Genomic DNA, 18,236 nt, shown 5'->3' on the forward strand with positions numbered 1-18,236 from the left:
GATTTTCAATATCTATAAATATCATGCTAGTGGGTTTGTCATGTTATTGTGCAGAGCAAACTGGTTGTTTGCCCAGCTTTGTTTGTTTCAGCTTATTTGCGGAAACCCTCATTCATGCCTTCATTAATTCTAGAATAGAATTTTCTAGTGCCTCTTAGCAATTCTCCTACATTCTACCCTCTAAACGTGAGGCTATTCAAAACTGCTCAACTCAAACCAAGTTCCATTCCTCGATCACTCCTTTACTACCTGACCTACAGTGTGGCTCCTGGTCAAACAGTGTTTTGATTTTAAAATCCTCATCCTTGTTTTCAAATCCCTCCATGGTCTCACCTCTCTTCTGTAATCTCTTTGAGGCAGAAACGCTCAAGAAATATGTTCAGGCTCATCAGGTTTTGGCCTCCTATGCATCCCCGGTTTTAAATGCCCCACCATTGGTGCCATACCTTCAAAGCCTGGGGCTTGGGCAACTGGAGTACCCTCTCTCCACTTCTTCAACTCTACCACACCTTCCTCCCTTAAGACACTCCTTTAAACTCTCCCTCTGACTATCTGACCTAATATCTCCATAAGCAGCTCAGTGCCATACTTTGTTTTATAATGCCCCTGTGAAGCACCTTGGATGCTGCATTGCATTAAAAGTGCTGTATAAATATAAGTTGTGAATTATGACTGAAGGTTTATACTACAAAATATACAATGTATAAATCTCTTATGGTGAGGCTGACCATGAATAGTTCTTTTAAGATCAGTGACTAAACAAATCTGAGTCATCTTTCAAGAACTACAGTTCTCATTGGGCCTTGGGACTTAAGTGGTTGAGAAAGACACATACACAGTTAATCCATTTTCATGTCTTCAGGTTGGGAATCGACTTTGAGCACAAGCGCAAAGGAAAAGTGAAAGAACGTGAAACTGCAGACCTGCCATTCAAGAGAAACTGTCCCATGGAGGGGGCAGGGAGAAATTCCCAAACCAGAGAATGGGCAGAAACGGGTCCTAGAAGAAACTCCCAGGTAAAGGATAAGGACAAAGATCAGACAGATCCTGTTAAGTAAAGTTGAGAAAAGGGAGCAGAGCAATTGGCTCTGTGAAATTCTGAGAGGGCAGCTGAAGGTTCATGACTCCATCCTGCAGGCCATAAGGACAAAGGTGTACCCATTGGAGCAGTGGTGTTCTGCTTGACATGGCCAAAGATTTGAAATTGTACTTGGAACATGAAGCTTGAGTGTACGTGGACAGGACATCTAGAGGACAGGAATCTCAGAAAGTGAGATTGAAACTCTGGAGGTGGATCCTTGTTAAAGTCATCTGAGTGGGAGCGATATTTGGGAGAGAATTCCAAGGTGGGTTTTCCAAACGTGGTGATTGGAAACCCTTATGAGAAAGGCAGAGTTTGAGAGACTAATTAGCTCACAGTGTAACAAGTGTTGGGGTGGGTTGTTGAGAAATCCATTGAATCTGCTTTGGTTGCATCTGTCTGACCACGGTTCACATATACCACATATTTATCCTCAATATTAGAATATAAGATAGATATGGTAAATGGTGTTATCCTTCTGAATTTATATGTGTCTGTCAAGATATTGCCAGAGTGAAGGAATAGTGAATATTTTGATCATTTTCTTGTGTTCGGATTGAGATCTTTCCAACCTTTTTGTTTGGAGTAATATACTTTTGTTTTGTTTAATGAACTTTTTTCTTTGTGTTAAAGGTTCATCAGCAGACTCCAGTGAATTTGTTCAGTAACTTACCTCCATGGTTTCTTAAAAGAAGTTAAGATTTATCAATCCAAGTTTCACTCTGGGATCTGATTTGTCCAGTATTCGGTAAGAAGTCTCACAACACCAGGTTAAAGTCCAACAGGTTTATTTGGTAGCAAACACCATAAGCTTTCGGAGCACTGCTCCTTCGTCAGATGGAGTGGAAATGTGCTCTCAAACAGTGCAAACAGACAAAATCAAGTTGCAGAATACTGATTAGAATGTGAATCCTACAGCCAGAATCCTACAGCATTCTAATCAGTATTCTGCAACTTGATTTTGTCTGTTTGCACTGTTTGAGAGCACATTTCCACTCCATCTGAGCAGTGCTCCGAAAGCTTATAGTATTTGCTACCAAATAAACCTGTTGGACTTCAACCTGGTGTTGTGAGACTTCTTACCGTGTTCACCCCAGTCCAACGCCGGCATCTCTACATCTTGTCCAGTATTAACATCAGCTGGGATCATAACAGACCAATTGCTCTGGGTAACCTTAATTTGTAACTGAAATTTGGCTTAATTGCTTTCGAAATGTGCTTGTAATTTTGAAATGTGACTGATATACAATCTTGTACATCAGCCATGTCTCACTTGGTAGCGCACTCGCCTCTGAATCACAAGGTTCCAGGCTTAGGTCCCACTCTGGGGTTTCAATATGAAAAAGAAAGCTGACAGCCCAGTGCACTATTGAGGGAACACTACATCTTCAGAAGTGATGTCTTTCAGATGAGATGTTAAACTGAAGTTCCTTTTGACTTCTGGTTGGGTGTTTTAAAAAAAAGCTCATGGCGCTATTTCAGAAAAGAGCAGAGGACTTATCCCTTGTGACTTGGCCAATGCTTATCCCCATTCAACATCACAAAAAAAGATTAGCTGGTCACTATCATATTGTTGTGGGAGTTTGCTGTGCACAAATTGGCTGCTGTGCTTTCTACATTCTATCATTGACTGCAGTTCAAAAGCACTTCATTGGCTGCAAAGGGCTGCCAGATCCGGTGGTCCTGACAAGTGCTAGAAAATGTAAGTCTTTCTTTTGTTGCTAATGTATATATGACTGTGTAATTTTGTCAATTTTTGCATGAAAAATAGCTTTCCTGAGGAAGTAGGAATCCAGCTTTTTGTTTTTTTTTGTTCCCCAATTCTTGGTCACTGGGGCTGATTGGCGTTCCTCAACCATCAGAGCTGGAATTAGCTGTCTTATTCCGCACCATGGGTTAAAATCTCAACCCCCTCAACGATTTCAAACTGCATAATGCATTTTCATATTAAGCTAAATTAAGAGCTTTGTGAACAACTTAATCGAGTTGTTTTCTAAACACAGCTACATGTTTTCGACATCACATAACCACCCTGGACAAATACAGTTTAATCTAATATGAAGCTTGGCCATGTGACAGAGTGGAGGCCAGAGTTATTTCATGTGAAAAGGAAAATCTGAAAGCATTACCCAGGTTACTCCTAGAAGCTAATGCTGGTTCACCTGAGTTGTGCTAAATTGAGCCACCTTTTTTTACACATCATCTGGACATGATGAACAGATAATCTGAAACAGAAAAGAAGAAAATAGCGGTAAATCTGAGAATATTAGGTAAGTTATCCTGTTCCAATACAAATCAATCACCTGATTAATTGATTTCATGTGATTCAATTTAAATATCAAATGTTAATAATTGCAATTTTTGGAGAAATTCACTTTAAAGCGCAGTTAATTATTCCTGATAGAAGCATGCTTATAACTTTTGAAAGGAAGTATATTCTATTTTCTTCCTTTTGTTGTTGTCCAGATGAAGAAGCTAAGTGCCTCCTCCGACCCACACTGACCACCCACTATCACCACCAACCCCTCCCTGGCCTTTACAGGTACTGCTAAAACAGGTAGTCATAATAACTTTACATCTAGGAAAACAGCTACCAATTGTTCCGCATTCCCTGTTACTCCCTTGTCCCACGGCTGGTGTTGGAAACTTGCTATTTGATAAATTCTGGGGATGGATTTGTAATAATGTACTAATTTTGCTTTTCTATATGGGTCAGTGGGTATATTGCAAAGAAAGAAGATTAAAGATTTGATTGCTGGCAAATGCTGAGTCACCTTGATTACTCTTGGGCAATAGTGACTTGGCATCTTCAGGCTAGAGATAGGAAAAGTAACTTCTGTTAGAAAGTGTACCATTGTGAATGTTGGTGATGATAAGATAGGTGTGGCTCATCTGTGATTAGAACAGGAGTAGGTCATTCAGCCTGTTCTGCCATTCAATAGTTGTAATCTAACTCAATGCTGCTTTGGCCCCTTTTCCTTAATACTCTTGGCCAGCAAAAATGTATCAGTCTGAAAAAATATATCTGTCTCGTGTTTAATTCAGTAAGAAGTTTAACAACACCAGGTTAAAGTCCAACAGGTTTATTTGGTAGCAAAAGCCACACAAGCTTTCGAGGCTCTGAGCCCCTTCTTCAGGTGAGTGGGAATTCTGTTCACAAACAGAACTTATAAGACACAGACTCAATTTACATGAATAATGGTTGGAATGCGAATACTTACAACTAATCCAGTCTTTAAGAAACAAAACAATGGGAGTGGAGAGAGCATCAAGACATTGTTTTGTTTCTTAAAGACTGGATTAGTTGTAAGTATTCGCATTCCAACCATTATTCATGTAAATTGAGTCTGTGTCTTATAAGTTCTGTTTGTGAACAGAATTCCCACTCACCTGAAGAAGGGGCTCAGAGCCTCGAAAGCTTGTGTGGCTTTTGCTACCAAATAAACCTGTTGGACTTTAACCTGGTGTTGTTAAACTTCTTACTGTGTTTACCCCAGTCCAACGCCGGCATCTCCACATCGTGTTTAATTATCAGAGCTAGCATCTATTCCTTTTTGTGGGAGAAACTTCCACATTTCTGCCACATTTCTTCCTTTGCATGAAGAATTGTTTCCTTTTTTCTCATGATGTAGCTTTGATTTTAAGGTTATTTCTGTTAGTCTGAGTCTTGCCCCTGAAATGGGAAATGTTTCTCTCAAACCCATCAATTTCTTCAGAATCTGAAAAAACTCCCATAAACTACAGAGAAAATGCCTAATTGATATAATCTCTCCTCATGATCTAACCCTTGGAGTCCTGGTAACAATCTCGTAAATCTGTACTTCACCCCTTCCAGGATCAATATATCTTAATGGTATGCTACCCATAACTGCACATGGTACTCCAGATGTGGTCTATCAGGGCTTTGTGCAGTTGGAACAAAACTCATTCCACTGGATATTCCAGTCCTCTAAATGTGAAGGCTAAGAGTCCATTTGCATTTTGATTATTTTTTTGTATAATACAATACTCTGGTATTCTTTCTGGTTGTATCACAGCTTGGTATGGCTCCTGCTCTGCCCAAGACCACAAGAAACTACAAAAGGTTGTGAATGAAGCCCAGTCCATCATGCAAACAAGCCATTCATTGACTCTATCTACTCTTCCCGCTGTCTCAGAAAAGCAGCCAGCATAATTAAGGACCCCACGCACCCCGGACATACTCTCTTTCACCTTCTACCGTCAGGAAAAAGATACGTACTAACCGACTCAAGGACAGCTTCTTCTCTGCTGCCATCAGACTTTTGAATGGACCTACCTCGCACTAAGTTGATCTTTCTCTACACCCTAGCTATGACTGTAACACTACATTCTGCACTCTCCTTTCCTTCTCCATGAACGGTAGAGCTTTGTCTGTATAGCATGCAAGAAAGTATACTAATACATGTGACAATAATAAATCAAATCAAACCTAGTTAGTATTACCTTTATTGCTACTCTGCACCAGTGCCTTGTCTTTTCCTTTTAACCTTCCAAATCTTCCTTCACGTGAACCCTCCTGGTGTTACTGTTATGAGGTATATAAGATTCTGTTTTGGGATTGTATCCTTAATTTTAAGATAAAATGAAGGGGGTAATATGACATGTTCTGAAGTCTGCCTGGGTGATTTGGTTGTTAGAGGTCAAAGGAAAGCTTAGATTGTTTTACTGGGCAGAAGGTGCAAGATTGGAGACAATGGAAACATTGTTAACAGTGGAGCGTGTCTCCAAAGTGTTGGGTTGTAAACTGTTGTGCTTTAAGCAGTCCATTTAGTTCCAAGATGAAAGTGAGACTAGGGCTCTCAAGAATAGCTAATTAGATGCAAGATCCTTACGGTTTCCATTGCAATGGGAAAGGATGCAGAGAAAGCCATTGTAAAGATCAAATTATAGGTTTTTCTAGAATATTACTGAATATCAGAGTGTTTTGAGTTCACCTGGATCCAGGAGAGAAGAAGCAGTTAGAGACCAAAAAAGTCTTGACAGTTTACCTTGAAGAAATGTGGCTGGAAGCTTGTGATCAGATTGAAAAGACGAAATTCATGGGAGTTATAACAAAGCTAGAAGAGCCGCCTCGCTTGGGCTAAAGGGAGAATTTCTGGAAAAAGGATATCCCATTGCACGACAGTTCTAAAATTGCAAGTTACCAGGCTAAGAAAAGAACAGGAGTAAACCTTCAGGAGCTAAAAATCACTTTGGGTTGATTCTGAGAAAATTGAATGTTCACATAAAGGACATTCATACAGTATACTTGTGAAGTGTTTTTTTTGGGTTGGCTAAGAATGAGGGATATTCCATTCTGTGGTTTAATGTATTAGTAGCTTACAAAGAGAATTTTTAGAAAATAACAAAAAGTATGATTAACTATAGAGTTGACATGCTCAATACAAGCATGAGGATTTTGGATATTATATATGGTAAGTTCATACTTTGTGAAAGTGGCCACAACACCTGTTAAGATGACCGCAACTTATTATTGACTATGGGCATTTAAACTGTGTACAGTATTCTATTATATGGCTAATATTTATTTATTCATGGTGCTGAAAGAGAATGCTTTGTAGCCATTTGTGAAGTTTAAACACTCCATTGTTTAAGAGGAATATGGGATTTCTAGACTGTTGGTCTCAGAGTGCCATATAAAGGAGAACATTTGATTTCAGGTTTGGGCAAAGATGAGAATCAATGACCAATGTCACTGTTGTTTATCATGGTGATCTGAAACCCATAAGTATTAACCCTGCAGTCATGTGACAAACTAATTTTCAGACACTGCAGTTGAAAATATCCTGAACAAAGCAAATCCATCCAGGAGAAACATCTGAAGAAAAGTTTATTTATTAGTCACAAGTAGGCTTACATCAACATTGCAATGAAGTTACTGTGAAAATCCCCTAGTCGCCACACTCCAGTGCCTGTCCGGGTACACTGAGGGAGAATTTAGCATGGCTAATGCACCTAACTTTGGAGTGTGGGAGGAAACTGGAGCAACTGGTCTTTAAAATAAACTGAGGGCCAATGCCTATTTCTAGAGGGCAATAATTCAAAGGAAGAGAAAATGTGCTAACCTTATAAAAAGGTAAAGTCAATTGTCCCTGATGACCATAGGCTGGTGGTGATTTAACCTGAGGCTCACCACACTTCAGGTGAAAGGCAAGGTTGACAAGACATGCCTTTATAAATAGCTGCAGCTATTACAGGAATTGAACCCACACCGTTGGTATCATTCTATATCATTAACCACCTGTCCAGCCAACTGATCTAAACTGACCCCTAACTACCCTTATATTAAACATTGGTTATACCACACTTGGAGTGCTGTATACAGTTTTGGTTGCCATATTATAAAAAGAGGCACTGCAGCTGATGAAAAAAGAGTTGCAAGGATGATATCAGAACCAAAACACTATTCCTACCAAGAAAGGATGAACAAGCTCGGTCTATTTTCTCTTGAAAAGAGGTCTAGGGATGACTTTTTGGAGGTCTTAAAATTATGAAAAGTTTTATTGGATTAGACACAGGCAGAAAACCTGGCTTTAACCTATTAAGAATCCACTAACTTGTACAGAATTGTGAGTTGGCCCAGAGTATTTTCATTTGTGGGGAAGAACAAAATTAGGAGCCACCAGTATAAGATGGCCACTAAGAAATCAAATAGGCAAGTCAGAAGAAGCTTCCCTATCCAGAAAGCGTGACAATGTGGAACTCTCAACCACAGAGTATTTGAAGTGAATAGTATAGATGTTTTTTTAATGGAAGCTAAATAAATGTGAAGGACATAGGGATAAAGAATATACTGTCAGAGTTAGATGAGGAATATGCGGGGAAGCTTGAGTGCAGTATAACAGGGCATCGACTGCTTGGGCGAAATGGCCTTTTTCCATGAACGTAATACAATCTGGAGCAGGCCATTGGTAGAAAGACCAAGAACCAGAGATTTAAGGTAATTCGCTAACGAAGCAATGGTGACAGGAGGAAAACTGTTTTGCACAGTGAATGAATATGCACAGTGTACGTGGAAACAGATTTAATCGTGGCATTCAAAGGGAATTTAGTCATTAGCTGAAAAGGGAAAAAAAACATGTAGGGCCAACGGGAAAAACTAGGGAAGCAGCACCAGGTGAATTGTTCTTTGCGGAGAGCACGCACGGAGGATGCGGGCCGAAAGGCCTCATTCTGCGTTGATTTTAAACATTACTGAAATTAGCTGAACAATCTTATGTAAACAATGGGGGATGTTTTTTGTATTTCAATTCTGATTCTTTTCTCTTTGCTGTTTTAATAAAAGCGAAGTAACAAAACACGGTGCCCTTTCGCTACCTGGAATCGTGGATTCCATTGGCTATTCACGGGGGGGGCGGGGCGGGAGGTAAACCAATTGAAACCGGCCGCTCGAAACCTCCCCCCCCGTCTTATTGGTGATTTGCTCAGCCTCGAGAATTCTGAGGATTTCTATTGGTCAATTTTGGGGAAGAAGGAGTTGCGATTGGTTAACTGGAATGGCGCACTGGGATTGGTCAGTTCGGGCGGCGCGCTAGGATTGGTCTGCTCGGGCGGCGCGGTGGGATTGGTCAGCTCGGGCGGCGCGCTGGGGGGGGGTTGGTCAACTGTAATGGCGCGCTGGGATTGGTCAGTTCGGGCAGCGCGCTAGGATTGGTCGGCTCGGGCGGCGCGGTGGGATTGGCGGTTGGAAGGTTGGTGCTGGTATTTTCCAAACGTCAAGCGCGTGATGGATGGCTGTTGAGTTGATGTCGACGTCGGAGTCGGGAGAGCGCTGCGGATCTTGCCCATTAAGATGCAAAGCGAATAAAAGCCACAACGGTGTAGTGGCCGGCGACATCTTTCAGAAGCGATGAACCCGCGTCTGGTAAGGAAGAGCGGGGGGGAAAGTCCGGGAGCGGTGTGTGTAAAAAGGTTTAAAGGGTTTGGATTGAAGCGCCCTCCCTCCGGGTGACCCTGAGAGGGCTCTCTCGCTGGCTAATGCGCCTGCTGCTGAGGAGATGGCAGCCGCGGGCCAGAGTGTGTGCTTTGCGGATAATCCCGAAGCGGATACTCCGATGCTTCGGGCAGGCCTAGGGAAGCACAGGAATAATCTCGCGTTTGCCTTGATTTACCGTGATGGTTGTCTTGTGTGGGGTGGAGTGGGGTGTATTGGTGTCGAGTCTGCAAATGTTCTGAATTTTATTACCAGTCCGAGATTTAAATACTGCGGATTAAACCGATCAGGTACAGGAGAGGGAGGGGGGGGGGGGGGGGGTGGGAGCAATGATTTATTTTGCAGAGTGTAAATCCTGGACTTTATGGTGCTGCTGCTGCGTTTTGACCACGAATGGATCTGTCTCGGCTTTAATTGAGCGATTTTGTAAATTGTGTATAAAAACTATTTCGCACATTCCGAAGGTACGTAGATTCCATGGGCATTGCCCCAGTGTAGACAAACTGAAGTCCTGGTGGGAAGGAGTGGATTTGTTACCCTTTTTACCTCCCCTCAACAGCGTGCCGCAGAATCATGCTATAAAGTTTCCCCATTATTCACCTCGGGCTTCTGTTGTAAACCGCAAACAACGACAGCGATTAAATATTGTAGGACGCTTTTTGGATCCAAAACGATGTGAGATCAGTTGTCGGTTTAATATTTATTTATTTTTTTGCTTGTGGCCAGTCCAGGGACGAACGAATTCTACCTCAACACACGGGAAGGCTTTTGAGTAAAGCTGGAAGTTCATTGCATGTGTTTTCGTGGGATTTTTTTTTGTTTGAAGAGAACTACACACAATTGAACCAAAAGTTGCAAAATATTGATTGGCCATTGCCAAATGTTGTGTTGTTCGATTGCTAATATTGTAATCCTCAAAAATCGGGTTAGTTTGTCCAGTTTATTGCTGGAAATAAACAAAAATCTTCCAGTTCTGTCACCAGAATGGGCTTACTGTTGCTGTGTTATAACGTTCCTCAAGTCCGATGCTTTTAGTCTGAGAACACGTCAGGTTACTTCATGGAGTAAGCGAGGTGAATTTGATAGAATTATATCTTTGCAATGTACCATGGTTGAGTTATGTCACTTCTATTATAGAGTTAAGAAATTAAGTTTGTAGTTTAATAGGAATTAAACATTTCATCTGAAAATATTCGTGAGGTGGGAGGTTGTGTTTATGATCAGATAGCTGGAGAATTGGTTTATTTCACTGGAATAGAGAAGATTAGGGTGAAAATGTAAACATTTAAATTGAAGGTGTTGGATAATAAATGGCAACAGAAATAAATATGGGATTGTTAATAGGAGGAAAATGAGGTCAGAATATTTTCTTTTTCAAGGTTGTTGTAATATGGCACTATTTTACCAAATAGCTGTTGCAACAAGACTATAACATTTTTTAAAAAGGGAATTGTGCAAATATATGGAAAAGATGTGGGGAAAGAAATTTGAAATTTCATTGTGACTTTCACCACCTCAAGACATGCTAAAGCACTTTTCAGGTTTGGTGATGTTGGTTGGGGTGTAAATATTGGCCAGGATGCTTGTGGTGTTTTCCTATTCCTCTTCAAATAGTGACATGGGAATCTCCTGTGTCCACCTGCAGGTTTCTCAAGGGCTTTGATTTACTGTTTCATTTGAGCAGTTCCTCTGAGAACACAACACTTTCAGTGCTAGATTGTCAGCTTGAATCTCTACAATAAGACTTGACTGTGTGACTGGAGTGAGCATGCTTCTGCTGAGCCAAAGCTGTCACCAAAGGAAAACGAGATTAGTGTAGATGGTTGCGGTTGGAGAACTTGTTTGTTTGTGCTTAAGATTTAGATTCCATTTTTTTGAATAAACAAATAACATTTTTTTTAAATGAGTAGATCTGAAGTTATCTGAAATTATGAATTTAGGAAAATACATGCCAAACAGGAGATTGCAAACCACCTTGCATAAACCAATGCAATAAATATCAAGTTTTTGGGTTCCTTCAAAAGTTAACTTGAGGACATTCTACTACAAAGTTTCCAAGGCAAATTAAGTGTCAACTAAGTATGTGGCCATGATGTGGAGATGCCGGTGTTGGACTGGGGTGGGCGCAGTAATACGTCTCAACGCCAGGTTAAAGTCCAACAGGTTTATTTGGTAGCCCAAGCTTTCGGAGCACTGCTCCTTCATCAGGTGAGTGGCTCCACTCACCTGATGAAGGAGCAGCGCTCCGAAAGCTTGTGCTACCAAATAAACCTGTTGGACTTTAACCTGGCGTTGTGAGACTTCTTACTAAATATGTGGCACCACTGAGCTGATTGGCATTTCTCAGTTTGTCAGCAGTAAAACATACTAATGCATTTCAGGGCCAATGAGAGAGATTAAGTTGAATAGTAAAATTCACCAGTGTATTGGGATATCCAATTCTGCATTTACCTCTGGAATTTCTGAAGAATCTGTCCCTTCCTCTGCTTCTTTATGCTGCCTATCTCCTGACAATATTATCCAAAGACATGGGGTCAGGTTTCACATGTATGTTGATGACATCCAGCTGTATTTCTCCACCATCTGTCTTAACCCCCCACTGCCTTTATTAGTCCTGGATGGGTGGCAGTTTTCTTTAGTTAAACATTGTGAAAACTGAAGCCATTGTTTTTGGCCTTCAATCACATCTCTGTACACTCATCTGAGTCAGTACCCCACCCAAGCCCTTGTCTCATGTTTGATTATACTGTTTAAAACCTCGGCATTCTTGTTGACCCTGAACTGAACTCCTGACCCAATGTGACAAAGGATAAAGGCTCTTAACACTGCCTGTCTCCATCTGCTGCTGAAACTTTGAATCCATGCTCTTGTCACCTCTAGCCTCGACTATTCCCATTCTGGGCTAGCCTCCCATCATCATTCACCCCACATAAACTGCAGCTTATCCAAAAACCCTGCTGTCTGTATCCTAAACTGCACCAAATCCCACAGATCAGTCCTGTCCTTCATTGCCTGAAAATTTAAATTCTTGTGTTGCCCTAATATCCACTCTGATCAGTGTGCATTTCTATCTGATTAAGATTTTGTTAGGTGCTTTTTTCAATATAAATACAATTTTAGGCATGTATGTAAGTTGTTGATGCATTGATATTCTGCAACATAGAAACATTTGTATTTAGTCTTTTAAAAAATGACATTTTGCTGTGGTTGGATTATTGACACCAAAATAGATTGCAAACTCATGAAAATGAAAACCAAGATGCTTAGAAGTAAGCTGTAATGCTTTCTGAAGGTCCAGAATTATATCTTCTGATAGTGCACCTCTTATAGTAAGGGATTGACGATAACTGTAGCAAACATCTGTGCAGGTGTACAGGACAACTTAATTATCAGAAAATGCTGGAAAATCTCAGCAGGTCTGACAGCATCTGTGGTGAGAACAGAGCTAATGTTTTGAGTCTGGATGACCTTTCGAAGGGCTATCCAGACTCAAAACTATTGGCTCTGTTCTCCTCCGATACTGTCAGACCTGCGAGCTTTGATCTCTCTTAGATGATGTCAGATCTGCTGAGATTTTCCAGCATTTTCGATTTTATTTTGGATTCCAGCATTTGCACTAATTTGCTTTTATGTTAATTATCAGTATGTCTTAAATTGCTTAAGCTAGAGGTTAGCCTGCCATTTAAGAGTGGCAGGGCAATAATGCAGAACACCTGCACCATTTTTGCTGTGAGCAAAATGATACATTTTGAAAACACTGCTACTTGTTAATGGTAACTGGAAATTGGCCAGAACGATTGTATTGACTTCAGTATAAACTCCTGATTGTACAATAACTGTCGCATTTTGTGGGGCATATGGACTGCAGATCGACTATTATAAAGCAAGTTGGCTGGGGAATATTTCTTCAAATATAGACATTTTAATTCTGGAATACACTGGGCTGTTTATGCTTGTTTGATACATATAATACTTTCTGACATAAGTGTATTGAGGGATGCAGACTGGACTGTAACTTTTGATGGAAATTTCATGATTAGTTCCTAGAAATCGGTGCTTGGGTAACAATCATCTGGTTTTGGTTATCTCTCTATTGATGTGAATTAATTTCACATCCCTATTATTTATAGACTAGTGGAGATGTGAAACCACTTGTGGATACTTAAGAGCAAAGTTGCAAATTGAATTATTGCAGTGAAGTTGGAAGTTTCATGACCAGTTTTCTTGTTTATGCTGCAATCGCCATCTCGGTTTGCATTTACTGCATTCCTCCAGCTCAGCCTAAAAGTGATCACAGGTTAAGATGGACTCCATCAGAGATTTGTGGAAGCTAATAATCATACTAGACCTTTTGAGACCATGCAGATCATGGGGACAATTATTGTTTTGTCTCTTTTCCCGCACCTACTAATGCACAAGGCAGACTGTCATCCTTTCCCATAGCTAGTTTTCCTGGGACAGGTCACTAACCTGTCACAAGAGGCTTATAGCTAGAGGGGTGGCATTCCACATCAAACAAGGCTGACTGGGAGTCTCCTCTGCTCTTAACGCCTGCCATCGGAGTGTGTTGGAAGGATCTTGCAGGTTGTTACTCAACCTGTTATCTGTTTTATGAATGCACCTTCCCTGGCCATCACTTCCTGGGATGGGACTCCAACCTGCAGCTTCTGGCTCAGAGACAAAGACTCTACCCACTGTGCTGCAAGATAACTGGCGGAGGCAATAACAGCTTTGTAATAACTTAATGGGAACATAGAATCATAGTATTATGCGGCACAGAAGGAGGCTAATTGATGCCTTGTGTTCATGTGACTGACAAGTGGCCATCTAGCCTAAGCACACTTGCAGCTCTTGGTCCATCGCCTTGCAGCTTATGTTACTTCAAGTACTTTATAAATGAAATGAGGAGTTCTTCCCTTATTACCCTTTAAGACAGTGAATTCCAGATCCCCACTGCCCTTTGGGGATTCAAAGGGCAAATGCTTGCCCTTTGAATCTCCTTTACTTCTACCACCAACCCTAAATCTATGCTTCCAGGTTATGGACTGCTCAGATAAGAAGAGAACCTTCCAGTGCAGTTATCCAGACCCCTCAAATTTTGAACACTTCAGTTAGGTCTCCTCTCAACCTCTGCCAAAGAGAACAACCCAAGTTTATCTTTCCTCATAACTAACCAGTCCAGGCAACATTCTTATAAATCTTCTGAGCCCTCTCTAGTGGGGGGGGACAGTTAGCAAAGTTGGCTAGATGGCTAGCGTGTGGATCAGATTAACACCCAACAGCACAAGATTTGATACCCATCTCACGGAGATAGACTTGGAACCCACCTCCTTGCCCTACCTGTATCAAAAAAATCACGGCAAAGTGCTATGATGCGGAGAATGTTCACCAAGGACCTGTCTTTGGGCAGTGAACTGAAGCCCTTAAGTGCAATCACATTTTCTCTATGATACAATGCTTATTACTGTAGTGTTTTATACACTTCCAGCATAACCTCCCTCTCCTTGCCTTTATTTGCCAAGACACAGAATAAAGGATTTTTTTCTGCACTGTGCACCACTATGACTACGTAAGTTTCCTCCTATACTGTCTTGTCAACCTGATCCATCTGTGCACATGGACTCAAAGGTCCCTCTGCTCTTCTTCTTTGTACCCTACTGCTTACTGTGTAATGGTTTGCTTTATTAGCTTTTCTCAAATGTATTATCTCTCATACCGCTTGGTTGAGCTCCATTTGTTACTTCTGCCGACTTAACTAGTCCATAGATAACTGTCTGCAGTCCACAGCTTCCAAGTTATCAACCATGGGGCCAATTTTTTTCTTGCATAATCTGCAAAATTCTTAATCAAATTGCCTACATTCAAGTCCAAATTATTGAGATATATCACAAAAAGCAGGGACCAGTACCAAGCCCTGCAGAACTGCAACTACCTTTCAGTCACAAAAACACCCTTGTCTACCCTTTGCTGCTTGTCTGTGAACCAACTTTAGATTGAACTTACCTCTTGTCTCGCATCTTATGGGTTTTTACTTTTGTGAGCAGTGTGCCATGTGGAACCTTTCAAAAACCTTCTCAAAGCTATAAAGGCTACAACAGATGTGCATAAAGTTTGACTTCCTCACTGCGAACAAATAGCCATGATAAATTGTGTATTTCTTTGTATTCATGCTCTGGTTTTATCATCTTCTGCCCCATCTCTAAAACAGTAGCTGAAATATGATTCTATTGAGTGTTGTTTGTAAGTTATCTTGCTTGGAAATGCAGGATTTGGTCTCTGGGTGGGATGTCTGGTAGAGGTAAAAGTGGAAAAAGTCTTGGGAAGGTTGGTGCTAAGTAGCAGCAGAAAGTTCTCCAAGGTAACATCCAAGGAATCACTAAATCCAACATTTGCCACCTTATTGCCGGTTTTTCTGGAAAATATCATCAGGGGCTCGGTCACCTATACTGAACATGCTAAAGACAATACTATAAAATTAACTGTTTATGTAAATATTGGATGCTAAATGTTGGAACATATGATCTATTAAATATTTGTAACCTTAATCTGTATCTATATTGCTCATTAAGTAGCAAGTTAAATGTGCAACATCTGTGCTATAGTGTTTAGAATTCTTTATGTAACTGTAAACTTATTTTGTATTAGCTCCAAACTACATTAACTTTTATGAAGTCATTCACTATTAGAACATCTCAATTATGTATTTATTTCTAGACATGATTCTTGTAAACATAGTCATAGAATAATTATGGTACAAAAGGAGGCCATTTGGCCGATTTGAGGCGCTCTGTACAGCAATCCATTAGCCCGAGCCTCCACTTTATTCTCAGTCCTGCAAGTTTATTTCGCGCAAATGTTCATCTGATTTCCTTTTGAAATTATTGATATCTCTGCTTCCACCACTCCGAAGTAAGGTGTTCCAGGTCATCAACATTCACTGAGTTTAACAAAAGTCCTTCCTCACATCATCCCCCCGGCACTTGCCCAAAACCTTTGTGTGTCTCTCTGGGTCCCTTTGTGATCAACTAAAAGCAACAGTTTTCTCTTTGAAATCTTTACCTAAACTTGTCATCTTGTACATCTGTATCAAGTCTCTTCCTCAATCTCCCTTACTGCTTACCGAGAACAACTCAACTAAAATCCCTTGCCCCAGAAACATTCTGGTAAATCTTTTCTGCATCCTCTTGAGTACCTTCATACCCTTCTATGGCAACCAGAGCAGGAACTAGTTCTCCTAACCAGACCTTTCTAAAGGTTCAGCGTGACTTTCCTGCATTTGTACTCACTGCCTCTAATTATGAAGCCCAAGATCCCAAATCTTTGCTAAATATAAAAGCAAATTACTGCGGATGCTGGAATCTGAAACAAAAACAGAAAATGCTGGAAAATCTCAGCAGGTCTGATAGCATCTGTGGAGAGAGTAGAGCTACCATTTTGAGACTGGATGACCCTTTGTCAGAGCTGAAAACAATAGAAAATTAGATGCGATATATACAGTTAGGGTGAGGAGTGGGGGAGAAGGCTGGTGGAATTGACAAAAAAAAGCAGCGATCTTGGGGAGCATCATCACCTATCATCCTCCAGTCTGTAAAACAGTTGTTTTCCACGACTTGCTGTTTTCTGTCCTTAAGCCAATTTTTAACTAGCCTTTTATGTGGTACTTTGTCAAACATTTGCATAAAATCCATATAGACAACATCTGTTACATTGCCTTCATTTGCCTTCTCTGAAATATCGCTCAAATCATAATTTGCTATCACTTATGTTAATTAGTTGATCTGTTCTGGGGATTCAATAGAATAAAAAGTCTACTGTATCTTAATCTGTTCCTGGTGTTGTACTGACATGTGATTCTTCCTGTTAATGTCAGGCAGGATTTTTTTTCAGTTTAATTTGGTGCACCTGTTTAATTATGATAGACAAGTAAACTATAAATAATATATATGTGGAACTAAATAACTTAGAAATTGCAAGAAACTTTCCAGTGAAACACACTTGATATAGAAACAGTTTTTTAGTGCAATTATGTATTTTCAGAAACTCATGTGTAGGGGAGATGTCACCATTAAATATGCAAGTGGTTGCATGCATTCAGAATTGTGAAACCGTGAAATGGGGAGCGATCTCATTAATCATGGCGGTTAGGGTAATGGATTTAAATTTAATACCACCCAGTCATAAAGCTTTTCAAAGACAAGTTGTAACAGTATTCACGTTACCAGCATGGTTGCAGACCATCCATGCAACATTTAAGGTAAATAAATCTTGGATCTGCAAGAAATTAAGGGAGGAAATTGCAGATATTCTATAGAAACAGCATTAATGAATGAGTGATAAATCTGTGGAATAGACAACCTAGAAAGATGGTGGGATTAGTATTGATTCATTCAAATGCAAATTGGATAGATTTATTCAACGCTTTTGAGCACAGAATATAAGTAATTTGAGATGATGCATGATAAGTATATGCTTTAGTGGAACAGATGACTCTGGACCCATGGTACTCAACCTTTTTATCGTGGGTTTCCTCATCTGTAACTGATTGAGATTGAATGTTTTCATTAGTGAAACAACTCTGTTATTATTGCACCATGTGACTATCAGGACAGTAGAAGGTGAATTAACTGAACTGTTTCTTTTTGTTCAGCAATTCTGTTAATCCTATGTAAGATGATTTTTTTCAAATTACTTAATTTCTCATATAGGTTTTGCTTTTGAAGTTCATTGCCCAAGGATATATTTTGATGCTGTGGATCGATATTCTCTTCCTCCTTTGGGTGCCATGCCCTAATAGGGCATTGGCAACCCTGGCCTTCCGTTTGATTTGTTCATGATAATGCTTGGTGAAATACTGCAATGGTTTGCCTTCACCTTCTGTGATATGGCTCACCAGGAAATTCCGACTCTTGCCACCTGCCATCAGGCATATTGGAAGCATGTACAGGCTAATAATCAACCTGTTTGGCCATGTTATTAATGCACCTTCGGTGCCCATTATGTCCTGAAGTGGGACTTGCACCAGGAGTTTCTGGCCCAGCAGTACAAATGCTATCATTGTGCCGCGCGACCTCCTCACAAATTCATATTGATCTTGCATTTTTGAGGAGTGTATTTGGATAGCCGGTTATGTGGAACGTAGGACCATGGGTTAACCAGGTTTAGCATGTTTGGGTGTTACACCTAAGGTGTGACTTGTTTTTC

The 18,236-nt window shown here is 40.5% G+C and overlaps 2 protein-coding genes across 4 annotated transcripts in view; one reads left to right on the forward strand and one right to left on the reverse strand.

The window, feature by feature from the left end:
* cc2d1b (coiled-coil and C2 domain containing 1B) overlaps window positions 1-18,236 on the reverse strand; it is a 417,139-nt gene that overhangs the window by 230,415 nt on the left and 168,488 nt on the right. The window lies entirely within an intron of this gene.
* Window positions 8,765-18,236, forward strand: part of LOC144497383 (zinc finger FYVE domain-containing protein 9-like) — a 101,980-nt gene continuing 92,508 nt past the window's right edge. Inside the window, exon 1 of one of the 3 annotated variants that reach the window (XM_078218570.1) lies at window positions 8,765-8,966. The gene's annotated coding sequence lies outside the window, so the exon portion shown is untranslated. The remainder of the gene's footprint in view (window positions 8,967-18,236) is intronic. The other 2 variants (XM_078218573.1, XM_078218571.1) reach the window with 2 other exon arrangements.

This window comes from Mustelus asterias, chromosome 8 (assembly GCF_964213995.1).
Source record: "Mustelus asterias chromosome 8, sMusAst1.hap1.1, whole genome shotgun sequence".
NCBI classification, from domain to species: Eukaryota; Metazoa; Chordata; class Chondrichthyes; order Carcharhiniformes; family Triakidae; genus Mustelus; species Mustelus asterias.